Source organism: Petaurus breviceps, unplaced genomic scaffold (assembly GCF_028583685.1).
Source record: "Petaurus breviceps papuanus isolate PSGF00001 unplaced genomic scaffold, PetGlider_PUasm1.0 90925, whole genome shotgun sequence".
Taxonomy (NCBI): Eukaryota; Metazoa; Chordata; class Mammalia; order Diprotodontia; family Petauridae; genus Petaurus; species Petaurus breviceps.
The window spans coordinates 13,403,928-13,423,087 of NW_027187380.1; the positions used below are offsets into that span (position 1 = coordinate 13,403,928).

The following is a 19,160-nucleotide window of genomic DNA, read 5'->3' on the forward strand; positions in this document are numbered from 1 at the left end:
GAAACCCCCAAGTATGAGGGTGGGAGTTGGAGAGGAGAGAAAAATTGTGATCTGGGTGCCAAACTCATTGAGGAAGGAAGAGAATGATTTGGAAGTCTATAGACAACAGCTATCAGGATTTTGATTGGGTGGTAGATATGAACCTTAAGGGAGGAGAGGTCACTGAGTGATGGTGGTAGTGAGAGGGACTGAAAGTGACAAAGGGGAGCAAGAGTATTTTAACTCCCCCACCTTGACCAGGGAACCAAGGGGAATGAGTGAAGGTATTGCTAGTACCTGCACATTTTGACTCTGCTAAAGCTCCCAAGAGGCTAGAAATAAGAGGGGTATGTTACTATCACAGGAATACGGACTTCAGATTCTGGACTGGATCCTGAGGCATTCGACTTTGGTATATGTGAATAGCACAAGAAGAATGGAAGGCTCAATGGAGGCAGAAGCTCAGTAAGAGAGCAAGTATGTTCCTTAGGATGAGTTGTACATGGGGGTGGAGGTGGGATGTACTTGAGGACTAACTCACAATCCAACTCACTACAATTCTAGGAAAGATCTAGGAAGATTACTCTTTCTTTGATGGAAGACCTCAGAAAAGATCTCAAAGAAATGCTGGTTAGTGGCATCTTTTATAAGATCTGCAAGTCTTATGCATCCTCAGGGACCAACATAATGGAGAAGGGATGATGTCCCTGTTATTGGGATAAATGCTTTGTAACTTCTGTTTTTGCTATATTTTCTCAGTAAATAACCTTTTGTAAAAATCTAATTGATTAAATGATATTGGGTCACTAACTGATCCCTAACTAACATAGGGGATATTATTATAACTGGAGACTGATATTGGTAAGAACAGACTAGAATGGGGGCTTGATCTGATAAGATTCAAAAGACAACCTCAACACCTCAAGGGTAGTCCTAGATCCCTGAGAGGGAGATGGAGCTTGCTTCTCTTTAAGGACCTGACTCATCAGTGCAAGTGGGAATTGAAATAAGGTGAGTCTCATATTACTACAGGAGTAAATACTGTTGAGTAAAGAGGTTTTTTTTCTATTAAACAAATAATATTTGATAAACTGCTAGGGTCTCTGAGCTTAATTGATTGGGAGTCATGTTGAAATTTTATGAATTAAGGAAATATATAAACATTCTCCTTGATTATCCTAGAACTCAGAAAGATTAAATATAAACATGAGTTAATTAGCAGGTTGAGGGGTGACATAAATGAGACTGATCAACCTGTGTAACCATGTTACATGTTGGGAGCAGACCCCACAACCCTGATATATATGGGTGCTTATGTCTCAGATTTTTGACATTTTCCCTCCTTTCCCATATAGGTATTTTCTCATATAATCATATATGTAAAGTACCTGTTAGTACTATTAATTAGGACAGCAACCTGCCTGTTTTATGTCATACAAATTAATTTCATACAACTATTGCTTCATTATTTATTATGGTATATGCAGTATGTCTAGTTTAGTGTCATTGGTTTTTAATATAAATTTATTATTATTACTATTTCAAAGATAATCTTGATTTTGGAGGGGAAATCCCAGTACTCTATACTTTAGGTTTCATGTTTGTCAGATTATATTATAGATATATTTGTTTCAGCACATATAGAGAGTGATATACATATATACAAAATTCTTCATTTTGAGTTTTAAGTTCATCAAAGACAATATATATTTATTATAGTATGTAGAGAGTTTTACACATATACATGCACACATATATCTGCATTTTAGGTTTCAGATGAGTATTTACATAGGTGTCTATATATACATGTACATAAACATCTATATACACACATATATACATACACATATATAGACATACATATATTGCTGCTTAAAGGGATATTCAGTTGGCCAATTTACCCCTGATATCTGAAACTCTTTCTCCCAAGACGAGGGCTTTATATATTTTATAGTGTTCAGAAACAAAGACAAAACTCCAGTCAAGATTAAGTAAAGGTTCAAAGTCTGGTTAACAATTTCTGATTTGTTAGACAGAGTAATAGTAATTTAACATGTCAGGATACCCCCCAAAAGCCTTTTTTTTCCAACACCATTTCGTCCCTCTAGGGATTCTCCCTTCTACCCGGTCAAAGGTGAGCTGAAGAGACTTTTCTATTAAATGGGTTAACCAAAGACTCCTTCCTTCTGTTGTTATTCTTATCGTTACCCTAATCACTTGAGGGAAGAGTCCTTATTAGACTGATGAGGCCTCTCTTTAGACTTTTGATAAGAAGGATTTAAAAATATTTCAGTGCAAGACATTCTTTTGAAATGTATAGCCAAAGAAACCCTGGCTAAGAGTTTCTCATTCAGATTAGAGCAAGGACTTCAGACAAAGTATTAGGCTGATCTTTCAGGACCTTACCCCCTTACTTTGCTACTGCTGGAGGATCTAACCTCATCCATCTCCTGTTTCCATTTTTACTCCTGAACAAGAGTGAATCTTCTCATGTTTATTCATCAGGAGAAAGATATCTACCATCTGCAGAATACCCTGATCAGATGGGACTTCCACTGAGAAGTCTTCTTCCAGGATGGCAGAACTCCTGGGTTTCCCAAGGCTATATATGCCCACAGAAACTGAGGTGCTACATGAAATCCCCACAGGATTTGAGGATAGGTCTACATGTCAGTCATCGGAGGACAAGTTTAGTAATGACATTCAGGTAGACTCATCATTGTTGAGCGGATGCTAGGGGATGAGTTTTGTTTGTCAGGACACTCACAAAAGATAATCCAATGTACTTTAGTGGAGTTGCTATGTATATGACTGGAGCAAGTGCCCATATGATTAAATCTTCAGTCCTTGAAAGTGTTCACCAGGGGAAAAGTAGAGTGTGGATATATCAGGAATAGACGTGCAGAAAATGAAAAGTGTGTTTAATATGAACTACTCAGCCTACCTTAAGTGGCACCTGATCTTCCTAAGCTCAGACAAAGTTCCCAGAGTTTTGCTCGGCCTTCATGACTATAGTAGCATAGAAGGAACATAAGATTTGAGATCAAAGGACCTGAATTCAAACTCCCTGCTTATGTGATACTGGGCAAGTCACTTCCCCTCTAAAGGTCCCAGTTTCCTCATCTGCCAAATGAGGGGGTTAGACAAAATCACCTTCCAAATTGAAGTCTTTGATGCTAGAATTCCTCTTTGCTGTTAGTTAGCCCTCTTTGGTGGAGCTGAGCCCAATCTGAAGAAATGACAATTTGGTTGGATGACAAGTTGGTGCATCTGACCATTCCCAAACTCTGCCTCATTTACAATTCATGTGCAAGTCAAGACGTCACCCTTGTGATGCCATTAGTCTTCTTTGAAGATGAAGGACGAGCAACTCTTGCCCCTCCTGTGGCATCACCCCTCTGACATGCTTCACCCCCTGGCAGGTATGGAGTAGGGTTTTATAAGAATGGACATTGATTTTCTAGCACCCATGGTTCCTGGGTAATGTACCTTCTAGGGTTGACCCCAGCAGTAGGAGGGGGAATGCCTACAGACATAAGATTAATAACAATCATAAAGATAATAATAAGCGATAGCTAACATTTAAAGGTTTGCGAAGCACTTTGTATTATCTCACTTTATCCTTACAACAACTGTGAGAGGTAGATGTTATTATTCACAGATGAGGAAACAGAGGCAGATAAGAGTTAAGTGACTTGGGGCAGCTAGGTGGTGCAGTGGGTAGAGCACCACCCTGGAGTCAGGAAGATCTGAGTTCAAATTCTGCCTTAAACACTTACTAGCTGTGTGACCCCTGGGCAAGTCATGCTTAGGAATCACACAGTTAGTAAGTATCTGAGGAAGAATTTGAACTCATGTCCTTCTGATTCAAAGTCTAGTGCTCTAATATCCCACCTAGCTGCTCCAATTAGCTCATCTCTTAGACCTTCTATGAATCTTTAGGCCTAGGGAATCTAGCCTACAGCCCATAGCATGGTATGTCCCTTAAAATAAAACACTCTTCTCCTACACTATCCACTAATCAGGGGTTCACCAACTTGGGACCTTATTTATCAGCTTACCTCATTTATTAAGTCTACTTTCTGTCAATCAGGGAGCCTCCTAATGGTTGACGGATTTTCAGGGTTCTACTTTCCTGTTGGGTAAATACTCTAACTGCTTTTCCCTCCTCTCAAGGGAGAATGCAGAGGGAAATGCTGCCCTAAGACACAACCATTGCACCCTTCCCTCAACCTGACACCCATATGACCCTCAAAGGTTGTAAAACCCCATCCCTTTTATTAAAGCTATGGAAGGATGCTGTGGATCAGACACACCTAGCCTCCTTGATTGGCTTCAAGTTGTAAATTCCCAGAAAGACCAGTGTTGAGCAAGTCTTTCTGTGAGACACTTTATTGGATACTTAATAGACTTTTGATGATCACAGGATGATAGATTTAAAGCTAGAAGAAACCTCAGAGATTATCTACTCTGAACACTGTATTTTATAGTGAGGAAGCTGAGGCTTTAAAATAGAAAATGACTTGTCTAAGGTCATTCCGTCCCTTGTCTAATGTCATCCCATCCCTTTCCAGTTATCACTGCCTCCTTCCCACACACAAACTCCCAAGCCCAGCTCTCCCCTTGTATCTCTCCCTGCCTAGACTCTCTGTCTTTCTTAGGTCACCTTTTTAACCCAAGATTTTAGGGATAGATTGGCTTAAGTGATCTCTAAAGGTACCAGGTCCCTTCTAGCTCCAAATCTTATGATCTATGAAAGTGCTTCTGTGTGGAATCTGGGAGGGGGATCCCTGGTCTCTTACCAAGTCTGGCAGTGAGAAAATGCCCAAACATTCCTCATTGTTCCTGTCAGTGATGCTCCCTCCACACATGTGAGGGGGCAGTACTCAAGAAGGTTCCTAGAGTCTAAGATTCTAACTATTATAGCCCCAAATTTTAAACTCCTGACTGTTGCTGTTTCATCGTGGAGAAAGCACCCAACCTCTGTAGATCCCTGTTTCCACATCTGTACAATAAGAGAGGGATGGAAACAGTTAACTTAGAAGCTCCAATATTGACCCTAAGTATTCTTAACTCCATTACTTGCTAACCAGCAAAAGGTGCAAAGAAATAAGGATCTCTCCCTCTGTCAGGGATCCAGATATATGAACCTGCCCATATATTAGTCACTAACCTTGCTCCTCAATGGGGGCCCACGTCAGACCAATGAGTTTCACTGTGCCAGGAGCTGAGACTGGAGAATTTTTGACAGCCAAAGGTCCATGGCTTGGGATCCAGGGGTCTGGGAAGTCCTTTTCCCTGAGATACTGAAGGGAAGTATTGAATCCTCTAGGGGAGCAATGCCTGTCCAGGCACAGCTAGGGAGTTCAGGATTGCCTGGCACTGCCAACTCTTCCAGGGACTGGGATCTGCCAGGCCTCCTTGATGCCCAATCTCATCTTCAGCCCTAGCCCCGCCCTTTGCGAATAATGTCAGCTGCTTATAGGGTAGCTGGGGCGTAGCTTGGTTACTTAATTATTTTCTGGGTGGCATCGGAGAGGGGAAGGGGTTAAAGCATTTGCTCAGGGTTGGGTACAGGGAAAGATTTTCAAGTAGGTATAAAAGTGCCTACCACCCCGAAGCCATCCTACTTCAATTTATTGGCTTTGGGGGGGTTCACTGAGCCCCCTCCTCTTCAAAAGATTCTGAATCACTCAATTCACTAGCCTTCTCAAAAGCACCCTCTTCCCAAACCTCTCATTTGCACATTCCCTTCCCTGAGTCTCCTTCCACTTCAGGGTCTTATCTTTCAACACGATCCCTTCTGAAATCTCTTTGCTCTTCTGTATGCCTATTCTATCCCTTTGCCTCTTTCCTCATCCTTCAGTGTACTCTTCCACCCCTTTACATTCTCTCTCATTTCCTCTCTCTGAATTCTTACTCATCTCTTTGTATCTTTCTCCAGTCCTTTAATTCTCCATCCCCTTGAATCCTCTTCCAGGTCTGTCCACCTCTGTCTGTCTCTGTCTGTCTGTCCCCCTTTCCCTCCTTCCCCCCAATGTCCTGTTCTCCCTTATTCCTTGTAATCTCTTCCAGGTTCTGCTATCCTGTCCCAGTCCCCTGAAACCTATCATCATTTGGTTCTCTCTTCAAGCCTTCTGTATCTTGCTCCAGCTTCTTGTATACTTTTTTGTCTCTCATATTGCCCCCCCTCCCCAGTCTCCTATATTCTTTCCTTAGATCCTCCCCCAGGTTCTCTTCCACCTTCCTCCATCCCCTTTGGATCCTCCCTCCACCCTTTGTATCCATTATTTTTCTCCAGCTCTCTCTAGTCTCCTGTATCCTTTTTCATCTCTGAGAGACACCATGGAACAATGGCTGGAAAGAAAGGGCTGGACTCAAAGCCAGAGAGACCTGGGTTTGAGTCCTGCTCCTGAATCATGCATGTGTGACCCTGGACTGGATGCAAGTTGCTGAGGAGGTGCATTAGAAGAGGAACTTTCCTTACCTGTGAGTTTCCTATCCCAGTGAAATCACAGGTGTAGCCCTCATCCCTATCCTAAGAATCTTCCCAAAGTGCTGACTGGGCTCCCTCCGCTTCTTCATCATAACAACAATTAACTCCAATGAACTTCAACAAATAAAGATCAGAATCAGCATCAGGGAGGAGACCTCTTGCTTGCTGGAAGGTAGGGGTGGGGGGCTCCAAGTGTGAGAATTTGTGATAACGTCAGGAGAAAATACACTTGGCTTTGCCTACGTCCAAGTCGTTTTCACACTCCTCTCCTCATGCTCCTCTCATACTCATCTGACTGTAAATGTGAATGATCAGAGGTGGGAATGGGGGCTGGGGAGCTGGTCCTAGAGGCTGAGAACCCACATGTAGGGCTCTGCCCAAGAAAGGATTATTTTCCTATGCTTATGCCCCTGCATGTGGAAATTGTATCTTGTTCTGGTCTCTCTGACCATGCCCCACCCCAATTCTAGTCAAGAATGGAAATTTATAAGAAAAGTAAGTATATATAATACATAACAGCATAATAAATTTACAACTATACTAAATATATATAATAGCAGAATATGCATATATAATATATAACAGTATATAATATACAACAGCATGGTAAGTTTGTAAGCATAAGTATATGTAATATATAACAATATATGTAAGTATATATGTAGTATTTAACAATATATAATATATAACAATATATGTAAGTATATGTGTAGTATTTAACAATATAATTAAATCTATAAGTATAGCAAGTATATGTAATATATAACAATGTAGTAAGTATATATGTAATATTTAACAATATAATTAAGTCTGTAAGTATATGTAATATATAACAGTATAGTGAGTTTACAAGTATAGTAAGTGTATATATTATAACAGTATGATATATAATATGTGACAATATAGTAAGTATATATATAATATTTAACAATATAATTAAGTTTGTAGGTATATATAATATATAACTATATGTAATATGTAAGAGTATGGTAAATTTGTGAATATAGTAAGTATATAATAATATACAACAGCATAGCAAGTATGCATATATAATATATAACAGTATGGTAAGTTTGTAAGTATACTAGGTATGTATAATATGTGACAGTATATTAAGTCTACAAATACAGTAAGTATATATAATATATAACAGTATTGTAAGTATGTACCGTGTTTCCCCGATAATAAGACACTGTCTTATTATTTTTTTGGCCAGAAAAACACCAGAGGGCTTATTTTCAGGGGAGGGCTTATTTTAATGAACATTGACAGCAATTTTAATAAACAGGTAAATGTGAACAAAAAAATGTACCTTTATTCAATAAGCAAATCACTGGGGAAGAACAGGATGATGCGCTCACTGCTGCAGCTCTGATTGGATGCAGCTCTGAGCGTGGCGTGCGTTTCACAGGGGGGGACGGTGCATACAGAGGGTACTGTAATGTAGCGTGTAGCGCAGGGGATCACCTTCACTACAGTAGCAATCTCAATAGGGCTTATTTTCGGGGGAGGGCTTATTTTAGAGGAATCTTACACAGTAAGGGGAGGGCTTATTTTTGGGATAGGTCTTATTATCGGCTAAACACAGTAGGTTTGCTTTTAAATGTACCATAGTGCCCAAAGAGCTGGGCCTGGAGTCAAGAAGTTGTTGTTTAGTAGTATCTGACTCTTCATGACCCCATATAAGGTTTTCTTGACCAAGATACTGGAGTCGTTTGCCATTTCCTTCTTTAGCTCATTTTACAGATGAGGAAACTGAAGCACACAAGATTAAGTGAGTTGCCTGGGGTCACACAGCTAATAAGTGTCTGAGGCTAGATTTGAACTCAGGTTCTGACTCCAGGCCTGGCACTTTATTTACTGTATCACCTAGCTGCTCCCAGTGTCAAGAAGTTCAAATCTGGCCTTACTAGGTGTGTGCCCCTGGGCAAGTCATTTAACCTTTGTATGCCTCAGTTTCCTCAACTATAAAATGAGGCTCAAATAAATGAAAAAAAAAAGAAAATTATTAAAAAGTTTTGCACAGAAAAATAATATAGGGATTATACTAGCACATAATGCACAAAGTTATTATGAGGACCAAATGGGATATTTTTAAAGTGCTTAGCATGGTACTTGGCATAAAGTGCTGAATAAAAGCTTCTTCCCTTCCCCTCTCCCATCCTATTCTTTGTTTTGAAGATTAATTACTAAGTGTTTGAGTTTAAAAGGTGTCCTTTGTAGTAGGTGGGGCAGAATGGTTATTATTGCCCTGTCATCACCACATTAAAGTTCAGTTGCCTTTCTTCTAAAATTTGCTTGTAGGGAAGGGATGACCATCAGCTAAGCAAAGCCAAGTCTCGGCAAAGACCCTGTTACTGAAACTTGCCTAAAGATGGAAGGCAGCCTCACTCCTTGGGAAAGAGAGGCTCAGAGAACCTCTGTTTCAAATCTTGTCATGTGTTTCTGTTTCTAAATCTACCTTTATCTCAGTCCAGAGCCATAACTAGGGTTGGGTGGTCTGGACTTTGTCCCAGGTAGTAACAAAGCCCAGACTACTTTCAGGGGTGGGAGGATGTTTCCTCATCCCAATGCCTCAAAACTTTGTATTTGTCCTGGTGTCAGGAAAGAGAGGGAGAGGACAGGCTGCCTGTTCTCCCTGACTGACGTAGAGCCCTCTCCTTTCACAGGGTGCCCAGGAGAGGGCAAGGGATCCAAGTTTCAGTCTGGCAGACATTGGAGGAGATTGCCCACCTTTTTGTTTTGCCATCACAATCACCTTCACACTCCAGATTCTTGCAGTGCCACTATCTCCCCCAGCATTCTTTTTGTCCCAAGTGAAAACATTCTTTGTTATGCCCCTGTTGCAGTCTTTTGTCAGATTTCTGCCCCAGGTTCAATCTCATCCCTGTCTTTGTCTCATCTCTTGAAATCTATCCTTTTTTGCTTTAACCTTCCAGTATAGTTTTAAAAGCATACAAGTTGTTAATTAGGAAATAAGTGGTGTTTTTATGTGTTATTTTGCCATTGGGATGTGTAGGTTTCATTGTTGGCACATTCAAGGCAGCCTGGGCACTTCTCCCAAGAGGCCAGGTCACTAGGCAAAGTGTCCAGAGATAAGGTTGCTGCTGCTCCTGTCTTCTTAGCACTCAAGGTACAAGCAAGTTCCCTTGTGTTCCAGTTTTATGTTTTATTACCTTCTAGTATGGTTTATAAATCTGATGAAAATTTCTAGAAATATCCCCTCACTTCCCCTGCTCATTTCTACCAAAGCTCCAGGTTATTATTGGGTCCCATTTAGCTAGTTCAGCTTAGAAAAAATGACTTCCTTTCCTGCTGTGACTATAGAAAAGATACAGCCAGCTTTCAAAGGCAGCTTCCTTAGCTACCTGGGCTACTTTTAGAATTATCTTCCTTCCAATCCATAATAGAATATTATCTTCTTGAAGGTAAGGACTGTTAGATTGTTTCCCCTGTGCCTGACATTCTGTCTTTCACAAAGGAAATCCTTGATAATTTTTTGAATGTAATTGGATTTCCCCTCCACCTTTCCCCCTTCTCTTTTCTTTCTCTGACTTCCTCCTTCTTCCTTTTTTCTTCCCAAGGCAGTAGGTGAGGTCATAGTCACAATTTATGTGAAGTACAAACTTGTTATTAAGGTGAAGCAATATAGAGATATTTTTTCTTAATAGTGTTTTATTTTTTCCAATTACATGTAAAGATAGACTTCAGCATTAATTTCTGAAGATTTGGGGTTCCAAATTTTTCTCCCTTCCTCTCTTCCCTTCCCCCCTTCCCAGGACAGCAAGAAATCTGATAAAGGTTATACATATACAGTCATGTTAAACATATTTCCACATTAGTCATGTTGTGAAAGAAGAATCAGAGCAAAAGAGAAAAACCGTGAGAAAGAAAAAACAACAAAAAGTGAAAATAATATGCTTCACTCTGCATTCAGTCTCCATAGTTCTTTCTCTGGATGTGGCTAGCATTTTCCATCAAGAGTCTTTTGCAATTGTCTTGGGTCATTGTATTGCTGAGCTAAGTCTATCAAGGTTGATCACTGCACAATGCTGCTTTTAATGTGTACAATGTTTTCCTGATTCTTCTCACTTCACAGCCATCAGTTCATGTAAGTCTTTCCAGAGTTCTGAAATCCACCTTCTCATCATTTCTTATAAAACAATAGCATTTCATTACATTCATATACCATAACTTGTTCAGTTGTTCCTCAAATGATGGGCATCCCCTCAATTTCCAATTCTTGGCCACCACAAAAAGAGCTGCTATAAGTATTTTTGTACATATGGGTTCTTTTCCCTTCATTATGATCTCTTTGGGATACAGACCTACTAGTGGTATTGCTGGATCAAAAGGTATACACAGTTTTATAGTCCTTTGGGCATAGTTCCAAATTGTTCTCCAGAATGGTTTGATCAGTTCACAATTCCACTAACAATGCATTAGTATTTCAATTTTCCCATATCTTCTCCAACATTTATCATTTTCCTTTTCTGTCATAATAGCCAATTTGATAGGTGTGAGGTAGTACCTGGGAGCTGTTTTAATTTGCATTTTTCCTAATCAGTAGTGACTTAGAGTATTTTTTCATGTGACTATAGATAGCTTTAATTTCTTCATCTGAAAACTGCCTATTCATGTCCTTTGACCATTTATCAATTGGGGAATGATTTATATTCTTATAAATTTGATCCAGTTCTCTATGCAATATAGAGGTCTTGACTCAACAAAGACATGTTCATCTGTATGTGGCACATAATAATAATAAGAATAAAATAGCTAGCATTTATATAGCATTGTAACATTTGCAAAGTGCTCTACAAATATCTCCTTGTCTAAGGTCACACAGTAAAAGTCTGAGACTAGATTTGACCTCAGGTCTTCCTGATTCCAGGTCAGGGAAGGAAGAGAAGGGAAGGAAGGAAGAAAGGAAGAATGGAAGGGAGGGAGGAAGGAAGGAAGGTAGGGAGGGAGGGAGAAAGGAAGGAAGGAAGGGAGGAAGGGAGGGAGGGAGGGAAGGGAGAGAAGAGGGAGGAAGGAAATAAGTATTTAGTAAGTGTCCACTATGTGGCCAGGCAATGGGCTTTACAAGTATTATTTTATTGGCAGAGGAGGTTCATACCAAAAGCTCCTATGACTGGTAGAACCAGGTCGAGTCAAAAATTCTAAATATTTCCATTTCACTCTAAGGTCTGCATCACACTTTACCTATATTATCTCAGTGGATCTCAAAAAACCCTTGTGAAGTATATACCATTATTATAACATCTAGTGCCAAAAACAAAGTCCAAGGGCCTTCTGGGGTGCACTTATCTCAGCACAGACCTTGTGACAGACATGTTTAAAGTGATGATTAATCACTGAAGGCAGGAGCATCGTGTAACAAGCACCCACTACATTGCATTATTGTATCAGTATTCATTGAAATTGTGTCATATCTTATCATTTTCAGTATGATGAAAGTTATTTCAGCTAAGATGGGGAAGGGAATCCACATTTATATAAAACCTACTTCTCATCTAATAGCCTCACAACAATCCTGGGAGGTAGGTTCTATTATTACCCACATTTTACATTTGAAGAAACTGAGGCAGATAGAAAGTAAGTGACTTGCCCAGGATCACACAGTTGGTAAATATCTGAGACTGGATTTGAACTCAAGTCTTTCTGACTTGAGGCCCAGATCAACAGCAAGAATTAGAGAGGAGTAGAGCAGCTAAGTGGCACAGTGAATAGAGCATTGACCCTTGAGTCAGGAGGACCTGAGTTCAAATTTGACCTCAGACACTTGACACAGTTACTAGCTGTGTGACCTTGGGCAAGTCTCCTAACCCCAATTGCCTGCCTCCCCCCCTCCAAAAAAAAAATGAAGTAGAGAGGAGCAAAAAAGGTGTCATCATACTGAAGTGATTCTGATTACATATCATCCATTCTCTAATCATATCATCCATAGCCAATTTATTAAATCAAGTTTAACTCATATCCAGTTTAGAAATAAACATAATACTTGATGGAACAAAAATGCATTTTAAGAAAACGTTAATAGAAATGTTTTGGAGGAATTAGGGCATATGGTTATAAGGGCATATGATTGTATCATTAAAATGATGAAAGAGTTTTTTTCAGCAAAATCTGGGAAGATTTCTAAGAATGGATGCAGAAAGTGAGCAAGCCAGGAGAACATTAACAATATCACAGAGATAAACTACTTGAAGTAATTAATAATTCTAATCAATGTAATAATCAGCTATGATTTCAGCAGCTTGATAAAGAAGCATGATGATACCTACTTTCTGATATAGAGGTGATGGACTTATGCTGCAGAAAGACACACATATTTTTTACAAGGTCAATATTGACCGTTGCCTGAATGGGGATAGCTCATGGAGCTCTCGCATAACTACTGTAGCAAAAACTTCAAATTTTCACTAGACAGAATAATGATCAGGGAATCTGATTATAAAATAGAGTAAATTATTTCTTCCACACCAGAACTGCCCATAAAGTCACCCGGAAGTTGAATAATAATAGGAAATATACCTGCCAGTAAAACAAAGGTCACTGCAGACAAAGAGTTCAGCAGTCTCCAAAGGAGACCGGAGATGTGCAGCTGTTGAGTTGTTTCAGTCATGTCCAACTCTTCATGACCCCATCTGGGGTTTTCTTGGCCAAGATCCTGGATTGGTTTGCCATTTCCTTCTCCAACTCATTTTACAGATGAGGAAACTGAGGAAAACAGGATTAAGTTAAGGATTAAGAGGTCACACAGTGAGTGTCTGAAGCTGGATTTGAACCCAGCTCTAATCCTGCCTCCTGGCCTGGAGCTCTATCCACTGTACCATCCAGCTGCCCTGGTTACATGCTGAGTAAGGAGAAAATTTAGAACAAGTTGCAGCAATATGTCTTGGAATCCAGGAGCTGAGCTGGTTCTCAATTACAGCTTCTAATATAGGGATCTCAATTCTAGCTTCTAGTTCAATCTGAAACCTACAGAGAAATAATAAAGGTAGGAACATCAGATGAAAGGAGAGGCTGAAGTACTGTCATTAAACCAGCAGAATTTCTTAGGTGACTGATAGTGGCTGAGTCCAGCAGCAGTCTAGTGAAACTGAAAATGAAGTTAGCTTATAGGCTATCTGCTCAGAACCAAATCCAACTCAGGAACTTGTGGAGCTCAGATCAGAGGGGTATTGATCAGACATTGTCCTGAGTCAGACCACTTTGGGAGTTCTGAAAGCCTCTAGGTTCCCAGTCTGAGTTGTCCCTGAGGATCTTGGAATACCCCAACACTCAATGCTCCAAGAAGGTACCAACAGGTTAGACATTTCCTTCATAAGTATCCAGGACCTACTCTTAAAACCAAGTCTGAAGTCATAAAATAGGCCTACCACAAAGAGCTATTATGATATTTGAGACGCTCATGACACAAACACAGAAGTGAATGACTACAAAATATTCAGAAATAAAGGCTCAAAGAAAAACATGACTTAGGCACAAATGCAACTAGAATTCCTGGAAGAGATGAAGCAAGAGTTTAAAAAAAAATAGAAAAATTAAAAATGGTTTTGTAAATGAAATTAAAGAACTATTGGAAAAAATAGAAAAGAAATGAGAGTTATGGGGAAGAAAAAAAACTGGAAAGGGAATTAATAGATGGGTACATGAGGTTCAAAACCTTTCCTAAGCAACAAACTTCCTGAAAATCATAATGGACCACATAGAAGCTAATGATTCCATGGTGGCAATAAGAAATGTCAAACAAAGTCTGAAGGCTGAGAAACAGATGATAATATAAGATATTTCAAGGCAAAAACATCTTATCTAAAAATAGAGCAAAGAGAAAAAAGTTAAGAATTACTGGACTACCTGGAAGGCATGACCATAAAAAGAGCCTAAACATCATATTTCAAGAAATGATAAAAACTAACTGACCAGATTTCCTAGAACCAGAGGGCAAAATGGAAGTAGAAAGAATTCATTGGTCACTTCCTGAAAGTAATCCCCAAATGAAAACTCTCAGGAACATTATGACCCAAATCCAGAGCTTCCTGGTCAAAGAAAATAAACTGTAAGTGGCTGGAAAGGAAGAATTCAAGGGGGGCTATGCATGACTCAGCAGCAACCACTATAAAGAAGTGGAGAGTATGGTATTCTAGAAAACAAAGAATAGACTTATGCTCTATCTTCTTTTTACTCATTAAAAAAATGAGTATAATTATATGGAGGGGGGTGAATGGACTTTTAATGATAGAAAACCCCCAAGTATTTGTGATAAAAAGAGCAAAGTGGCATGAAAACTTTGAGGTTCAAACACAGAGAGACAAAACGTTAACTACAAATAAACGATCATAAGGGACTAACCAAAGAGAAACAGCTTACATTCTAAAATGGTAGTGATTCATGTGTCCCTTCTGAACTCTATTATCATGAGGGGTCATAGAGGGAGTCTAATTAGAACGCCTAGGAGTGGTTCTTTTAAGCCTTGATGATCTTAAAAGAGCAATGAAAAGGGAAGGAAAGAAGAATACACTGGGGGTTAGGAGGAAGGAAGAGGAAGGTGAGGGAAAATTATCTTACATAATTGGGATGTACAAATAGATATCGGTACAAACAAGGAGGAAGGGATGAAAGAAGTGATTGGCACTTGAATCTAATTCTCCTTTGAATTGGCCAAGAGAAAGAAGAATTCCACCCCCCCCGCCCCCTCCCCGCCCAAAGTTGAGTATTGAAATAGATCTATTTCTACAGAGAAGCAGGGTTAGAAAAGAAGGGAAAAGGTGGAATAAGAGGAAGGACAGATTAAGGGAGGAATTAGTCCTAAGAAAACAAATTCTACCTCAAGATATATTAAAAAAAAATGTTTATCTGTTCTTAGCAAAGAATTGGAAACCAAAGGGGTACCCATCAATCAGGGAATATCTGAACAAGTGATGGTATATAAATGTGAATACAATCATGCTGTAAGAAATGATGAAAGGGTTGGTTTCAAGGAAACTTGGGAAGACTTTATAAACTGATGAAGTTTATACACATGTACACATGAACAGAACTAGGGGAACAATATATACAATGACAAAACATATTGTAAATACAAATAACTTTGAAAGACTTGGGAACTCTGATCAGTGTAAGGACCAACCAGGATTCCAGAGGGCTCATGATGAAAGTTGGCACCCACTTCCTGCTAGAGAAGTGAATAACTTAGTGTAGAATGAGATATATTTGTTTTTGGTGATAGCCAATGCAGGAATTTGTTTTGCTTGACTATGCAAATTTGTAACAGGGTTTTTTTTTTCTTTCTTTTTTCTCTCATTTGAGAGAGGACAGATTTTTGCTGGAAAAAAATATGTTTTGAAGTGAAGAGAAGGAAAATCAAAAGGAGGTACAGACAATCAGAACACTTTTGGAACATACATAGAATTTATTGTGGATTAAAAAAAGCATATGAAACGGAGACACAATTTTATATACAATCTTTTTAACATTCTGCTATATATGCGAAAATGTTCATTTTCCATGTTGTTCTAGCTTAAACATTTTTAAAGTTAAAAAGAAATCATCTAGTTTACTCACTAATTTTACAGATGAGGAAATTGAGTCCCAGAGAAATAAAATGACTTGCCCAAGGCCATTCAACTAGTAAATCATTATTCTATTTGGTCCTCACAACAACCCTGGGAGGTAAGCATTTTTGATCCTACCAGCTAAATTGTAAGTTCATGGAGGACATCTTACATACTCACTGCCTGACATGGTGACTTATATACAACGAAGGACACAGTGAATGAGGATAATTTGGTTGCAATGATCAGATGATTATGGTGGTGGTTTAGATTATAAGGATGATGGTACTGGTGGTGATGGGATGGTAAAATGATGGTGCTAGAGGTGGTGATGATGGTGGTCATGACATGGTGGTGATAGTAAAAGGTGATGTGGGTAAAGGGGAAATAGAGAACAAAGAGAACGATGAAAGAGGTGGGAGCTCTTTGAATGAAAGCATTTTTTATTCCTGTTCAATGCTTACTATGTGAAGATTGTTAACATTACAGAAAGGGTCTAGTTAGAAAAGATACTAGAGGGAGGTGAAGAAATAGGGACACTAATACACTGTTGGTCCAACCATTATGGAAAACAATTTTAACTTTGCCCCAAAGGCAATAAAACTGTGAATATGCTTTGACCCAATAATAACACTACTAGGTCTGTTACAAAGAGAGCAAAGAAAAAGGGAAAGGACCCAAATGTACAAAAATATACAACGTTTTTTGTGGTGGCAAAGAATTAAAAATTGGGGGAATGTCTATCAATTGGGGAAGGGCTGAACAAGTTGTGTGGTACATGATTGGGATGGAATACTATTGTGCTATAAGAAATGATGAAGAGAATGGTTTCAGAAAAGCTTGGGAAGACTATATGAACTGATGCAAAGTGAAATGAGCAGAACCAGGAGACCATTGTACACAGTTATATCAACATTATAATAATGATCAATTGTGAAAGACTTAGCTGCTCTAATCAATACAATAACCTAACTCAGGAATGCTGTTTTTCTTTCTTGAAGAGAAACAATGATAGCATGAAGGTGATGTCTTGACTTGCAAGTGAATTGGATATAAGTGATATAAATCATCAACCTCACTCTCTCCTCCAGAATCATCAGAGTCCAGTAGCAAGACAAGAGTCTTCCATTACTGTCCCAGTAATGAAAAATGCTGCTCATGTCCAGAAAGAGAATTGATGAACTCTGACTGCAGATTGAAGCATACTTTTTAAACTTTGTTTTTTCTTGCTTTTTTTTTGCAACATGGCTAATATGGAAATATGTTTTGCATGACCTCACATGTATTATTGATGGATAGGGAAAGGGTGGGAGGAGAGAATCTGGAACTCAAAATTAAAAAAAATAATTAAATGCATTTTAAAATGCTTACTATGTGCCAAGCATTGGGCTAAGCACTCAGGATGCAAAAGAAGAGAGGGTCCCTGTATGCAAAAAACTCACATTCTCACAAGAAAGGTTAAGAGCACAAAGTGGGGAGGGGGGGACAGTTTGAATGATGGCATTTATTGTTATTAACACTTGGCAATATGGTAATACTTGCTATCTGTGCCAAGAACTGGACGAGGAGCTATGGATACAGATATAAAAGTAGAGGCATCAACTGTAGCTTACATTCTAATATGAAATGTTAGAGCAAGCACTGTGCCAAGAACTGGAGATACAGATTCAAAAGCAAAGAAAGAACTTTTCCTCTAATAGGGGAGACAACACATGAGGGGAGTGGTGGCAAGGGCGTATTTTGGTTTGGAAGTTGCAAGCATGATGAGTGAGTAGAGTCATAAATTGACACACCCTTGCCAGTACTGAGTTGGTCCCAAAACTGGTAAGGAAAGAGGTGGGTGGAAGGTACCCAGGCATCTACCATTAGAGCAGCTGTTAAGAAATGATAAGGAGTAATATGAAGCATGGCTGGACCCACTTAGATATCATGACCTGCTTGAGGCATCCACCGATCAGGATGGGGCCCCAGAGAGGGAGTTCTGAAAGCCTGAATGGTCAAGTCTACCAAGGGATGGTTATCAGTTGAGGGGGCAGAGTGGCATGAAGCCTGGGACTTTTTTTTCCCCCAATTTTGCTGAGGGCAGGCCTCAAGTACTTTATTTTATTTTATTTTATTTTGCTTTTAACTGTGCAGATATTGGGTTTTAAGGTTTGCAAAGTACTTTACAAATATCACATTTGATCTTCATAACAAGGTTGGGAGGTAGGTGTATTTATTAAAAGTCGCAATTGCCTAAGATCACTCTACTAGTAAGTATCGGAGGTCAAATTTGAACTCAAGTCTTCCTGACACCAAGTGCAATCATCTATCCCCTCCACCACCAAACTGCCTCTGTACATTAGTATTGCACACATGAGTCATAGGGATTCATCCATTTATTGCCAGGTATAATCAATTCACATATCCTAGAATTTTCTCCTCCAGTCCTGTATATGAAACACATGTTGGTTAGGCAGTCTACCTAGGGATGCAGAAGCACAAATATTGATGGGCACAGCTATTGTATTATGTGTCTAGATCATTATGTCCACCCTCAGCTCTGGCTCTTCAGACTTTCTGCCTCCAGTTAGGGAGGAGTGGTTTTAGGCCCAGTTCCAGGGTCCTGGTGTCTGCCCTATCACTCAAGCTCCAGCAGCCTCTGTTCTAAGTCTGTGTATCAAGCCCAAACATAATTTACCTCACAACTCCATGATAGGCTGAAACCTGAGGCTCAGCTTGACTCTTTTTGATCACCAATGCTGGCAAATCCTTCCCTGTTCCAAATGCCAATTGGCTTTAAAGCTCTGGAAAGCTAACTTTCCTCTTCCCTACTCCCAAAGTGGTGTCGGTGGTCTCCTCCCCCCCCCCCCAGTTTACCCCAGATGGAAACTATCCAAGAAATATACATACTCAATGCCTAGGATAGAGGACACGTACCTTTCAACCTGAAGGGGATTCTGCATTGTCCATAGTTTGGGGAAGGTGGGTTATTATTGGTGAGTGAAAGAAGGAGCTGAAATGGTTTGGTCCCTTGAATTGTCTCCCCAGTGGCATTGGGGGAACTTAAGGAAGACTTGCTCTATGGAATTAGTCCATTTTGTCCTCAGAGTGGTTTTTGACTTTGCCTCTCAGTTTGTCCT

At 39.5% G+C, this 19,160-nt stretch overlaps 1 protein-coding gene across 1 annotated transcript in view; it reads left to right on the forward strand.

Annotated features, from left to right (window-relative positions):
• Positions 1-483: 483 nt before the first annotated feature.
• The window catches only part of NAT9 (N-acetyltransferase 9), a 223,891-nt gene continuing 205,214 nt past the window's right edge, over positions 484-19,160 (forward strand). The window contains exon 1 of the mRNA XM_069076488.1: positions 484-487. The gene's annotated coding sequence lies outside the window, so the exon portion shown is untranslated. The remainder of the gene's footprint in view (positions 488-19,160) is intronic.